A 5,050-nucleotide genomic window follows, 5' to 3' on the forward strand; every position below is an offset into this window, starting at 1 on the left:
CACTAGGGGGCAGCGGTGGCCAAGTGGTTAAGGGGTCTGACATTCTGCTACCATTAGCCCTCTACTGGGTCGCGGGTTCAAGACCTACGTGGGGCAGTTGCCTGGTACCAACAGAAGTTAAAAGAGGTTAAACCTAGGCATTGAATCTCCACAAAACTAGATTTCCTGGAATATTCACATGTGGCAAGTGTCACATCTGCAGTCTGATCTAAGTGGTACATTTTTAGGTCACCTGAGACAAAGTCTCAAGTGACCTATTGTGATCGCCTTTTGTCTGGCAGCGTCCGGCGTCCGTCATGCGTCCGTAAACAATTTACATTTTCGACTTCTTCTCCAAAACCCCTGAACCAATTTCAATGAAATTTTGCAGAAACCTTCCATGGCCAAAGGTCAACAACAATTGTGGCCGGTTTGGTCCCCAGCCCCCAGGGGCCTGAGGGGCAGGGCCAAAAAGGGTCAAAATGACTAAAATTTCAAAAATCTTCTCAAGACCCATATATGGTAGAATCAAACACTCTTCATAGATGGAAGGGTCTTAAGGTTTATGACCCTAGGGGCTCCTTTTTCCCCCCTGGGGAAGGAGGGGGGGGGGGGCAACATTTATTATGGCTTATAATGGTAAATGATACTTTGAATATTACATGTTAATAACTTGATTGTAATTATAACCCTGAGTTGACAGTTTGATACTATGAACATTTTGAGCCAGCCCTACCCCCAAGGGCTGTAGGGTAGGGCCCAAAGGAGTCAGTGTGCTAAAAATGTTTAGAATCAGAGGTGCTAGTTTCAAATACTTTTCAGTCTCAAATCTGTATGCTTGATATTGAATTAGGTGGTTTTATTTTTATTTGTCACTTTGAATAATATTTCTGTTCGTGTTAAAAACAAAATCAACTCTCTGTATAAATATATCAGGTGACTGTTAAGGCCCATGGGCCTCTTGTTTAGGTTTGTTGTCTATGTTCTTTCATTACAAAATTTTAAAATCTTAAAATTTGTTGTTTGGGATTTGATGTCCTCGCAAAGGTCCGACACCACCGACAAGTTAGAGTAGGGAAACAAGGAAAGATATAGATCCCAATTAATGCGATTAGGGCAGCATGTCAATGTCCTAAAGTAGGGCATCATCTGTGACATTGTAAATTTACACCTTTACACTTTATAATTATTTTAGAATATTAGGTTCCCGTAGTTGATTTAGTTAAAACAAGTTATGAGGATCTGGAAAGCCATTTACTTGTTTTGTGCGAGTATATTTAAAAGGGCGATTTTATTTACAATAAAAAAAGGACAGTTATATATATCTATCTGTAAAATTGTTATTTTTATCACGTTATCAAATTTAACCATTTGAAGTGATATCAGCTGATATATAAGACCCACTTAGATGACAGAAGAAATAAAAGATGGTGTTTTTCATCAGTGAATTTGATGTACAGGGTACACTTATGGCATGTGTAAGTGACTGTTCAAATTTTAGTTATATACTGGAAGTCATCCATGATACTCCTCCTACTCCAGGAGTTACACTCGCTCACGTTCTCAGCACCCCTGGAATATGTCATGGCAAAACTGAAGGCACGAAGTTAGCCTGGTATGTTTGGTTTCTCAGCACCCCTGGAATATGTCATGGCAAAACTGAAGGCACGAAGTTAGCCTGGTATGTTTGGTTTCTCAGCACCCCTGGAATATGTCATGGCAAAACTGAAGGCACGAAGTTAGCCTGGTATGTTTGGTTTCTCAGCACCCCTGGAATATGTCATGGCAAAACTGAAGGCACGAAGTTAGCCTGGTATGTTTGGTTTCTCAGCACCCCTGGAATATGTCATGGCAAAACTGAAGGCACGAAGTTAGCCTGGTATGTTTGGTTTCTCAGCACCCCTGGAATATGTCATGGCAAAACTGAAGGCACGAAGTTAGCCTGGTATGTTTGGTTTCAGGTATACAATCGGACTAATCTAACAAAGGTATGACATGAAAGGTATGACAGCCGACATATCCTAAGGGCACCGAGAACAGAAGTGAGCCAAACCAATGGAATTTCGAGGAGGGGGGGGAGGGGGGNGGTACTTCTTGTTGTATGATCATTACAAACTGATATTAATACATGTATGTAAAGTTTTACATATTTTTAATAAAATCAGCCATAGTATGTTGTTGTTATGCTTTTTCGTTTAAAATACGTTTGTGTATTAGATGCAATTCAAACCCTTTACTTGGACGCTTTTTCATGTAGAATGTTTTGACAGGCTCAAGTGATTTGTTTCTGTACATTTGGCTGTGGTAGGGTTCTCTTTCCTTGCACGGTGTCTGAACCACAGGCTCACTAGAATTGAAAAATGGGATATAAAAAAAACTTCCTTAGCGCTTTTTATACGTCTTGCAATTACTGGCATTGAGTTACACCCATGGTTTGTTATTACGTCGCTTCTGGGGTTCAAAGTACTAGACCCAAGTCTTATCCCATGTGAGGACTGGTTCGCCCGTTGTCAGTATAATGTGACCGGGTGGGGTGTCCTTCTGGGTGTCTTCGGCAGTATGTTTCAGTGAGGTAGCACTATCAAGTCGGCATCAGTTCCGCGCTATCACAAGGAGACAAACACGAACATATGATTATCGAAGCATCCCAAAACACACGCATACACTACACGCATGCATCTTGCACACAGGGGAGGCCGTCCTTAAAACAATAATTAACCAAACTAATCCAATTATCCCATATAAGTGTCATATCAGGTAGCTTTCTTGAGTCGCAATTTCCATACTTTTTCAATATATCTTTATCACATTTCAAATGTTTGGCCTTTTGTTAAGATGTCAGTAGCTGGGGGACCCATCGGGCGCAAAGCTTAATTTCAATCACTTGGTCAGAATGTGATGTGTATGAGCTTTCTCAGAAACAGTATAACAACCATCATCCTTAGGTATTGCTTTCGCAACAGCAATGCTCTTTGACAACTATAGCCTACCTGTTCGCGTGTACTCTTTGATGTCGATTTTACCAAGTCTTGTATTTGTTCACCTACCTGGAAACAGTTCTCAGTGTGGCTACAGAAGTGTATATTATACTGCACAACTTTGCATATATCTGTTTTGGTGGTATCGGAGCGTACTTCCGATTAAGTCTCAATCTTCATTTGAGCATTGAAAAGTAGCCACTAGTTACGAACGCATACCATTCAACAATGAATCACGTGTTCAATTCGTGTCGGACGATGTCGAAAATTTGAATGTTCATTGTTCTTTAAATGCTTTTGCTGTCTTCCAAGTAATCCGAATTATTATGACGTTTTATCGACTTTTTCTTATATCGGTCTGTCGTCGGTTAATCGACGACAGACCGATATAAAAAAAGTCGATAAAACGTCAGAATAATTCGGACTATCTGCCAAGGTGCAAATCTATTTCATTGGCCGTTCGTACGTAGCCTGTGTGGTGACAGAATTGATTGAATTGCCCTCGTAGTTGACAATAGGTTTAATTAGCGTTTATATTTCAACTCCCAATAATCCAGCCGCCAAGAGCTTTAGCCGCACCTTAAATTATTACCGGTCAGACCAGCGTGAATGATATACCATTTACTTATCGCCTGGACTGTTTCAATGGCATTGGCCTAAAACCCATAACGAGCGTTCTTGGGGGAGTTCAGAACACACCATGTTGACTGGTCACCCGCATTCGCATAAAAATATCACACCAAAGATACATTCGCCAATTTTTATGTATGTTTAAAAGGAGCATCCGTCTACTTGTCGCCAGCTTTCAATTAACTAGACCAATAATGTCAAAAGCCTGAAGCCCTGCTTATTACCAAAATTGCATAGCACGATATATGGAAATAGGTGTTACAGAAAGGCAGCATGCAGCCATTGCGATACTGTTCTCTGAAAGGCAACAACTATAGCAGTGTTATAATCCATCTCGAATCTGTTAGGTTCAGACTGCTGTTTTGCTATTACCTTAACCACGTCAAAAGTATTTTCATACTATTTTGTACTACATTCAAAGTACAACGTACTGCAAGCAGTAATGGTCACGGGCCCGTATCACCAGAAGAAGATCCTTTTGTTTAATATCGAAACTACTATATATAGTATCATGCAGTATATAATGAAAAGTGTATTTAATTGGCGGTAAAGCGCCTCAAAGTACTTTCTTAAAACTCATGATGCTATACAAATCAACGCAATAACGCCTGTTTTAAGCATTGATTGCGGCTAATAAAGAAAATATTTTTCATCCTAAGCATGTTTTGATTGCTTGCTAAAATTGCATCACTGTATTAGAATTGAAAAACACGTTACCCCTTGTATCTGATTGACACTGGAAACCACAATGCAACAAAGAGGGGAGACATTTTCGAGCGTACCAAGACCACATACCGAGCCAAATACATAATGATCTGCCTACTAGTAGTATATAACGGGCTCCAATGTTTACTTACGTTGATGTGGTTAGTACGGAAAGTATTTCAGCAGTTTTCATACATTTCTAACCATTTTCAGGAATTGTTAATGGCATCGAATATTGTGTTACAAATGTAACGGAACTCGTACAGATTGTCTCATACACGACTTGGAATACACATTGAGTGTTCCCCCATAGTGCTGTACTAGTAACCGGTGATTAGTATTGTTACTGACAATATTTGCCCGATATACAGAAGTTGTAATTAAAATCAATACATAAAGATGATTAAAAACGCAGAGTACACCGTCGCCTATATAAACTAAAAAAACTAAAGTGCTTATCACCTTTCAATATTTAGTTCAATAGTTTTACTGAATATTGAAAGGTGACAAGCACTTACGTTTCTTTCTTTTTTAAAATCTGATGTTGCTACAAATGATTAATATAGGTGGCTGTTATCACTTTGGTGAAATGTGTCGTTACATTGCCCCTATTGGCCCACACCGTACAAATCAACATTATAAACTGCAACGAGATTCGTTATTACTTTTAAAACTGATGTCTACTGAAAATACAAAATGCAAAAATTTCATGTAAATTTTAAAAGAAACTTTCATATGTACACACCATGCTAAAGTAT

The sequence above is a fragment of the Mizuhopecten yessoensis genome, unplaced genomic scaffold (genome assembly GCF_002113885.1).
Source record: "Mizuhopecten yessoensis strain PY_sf001 unplaced genomic scaffold, ASM211388v2 scaffold7225, whole genome shotgun sequence".
Classification (NCBI taxonomy): Eukaryota; Metazoa; Mollusca; class Bivalvia; order Pectinida; family Pectinidae; genus Mizuhopecten; species Mizuhopecten yessoensis.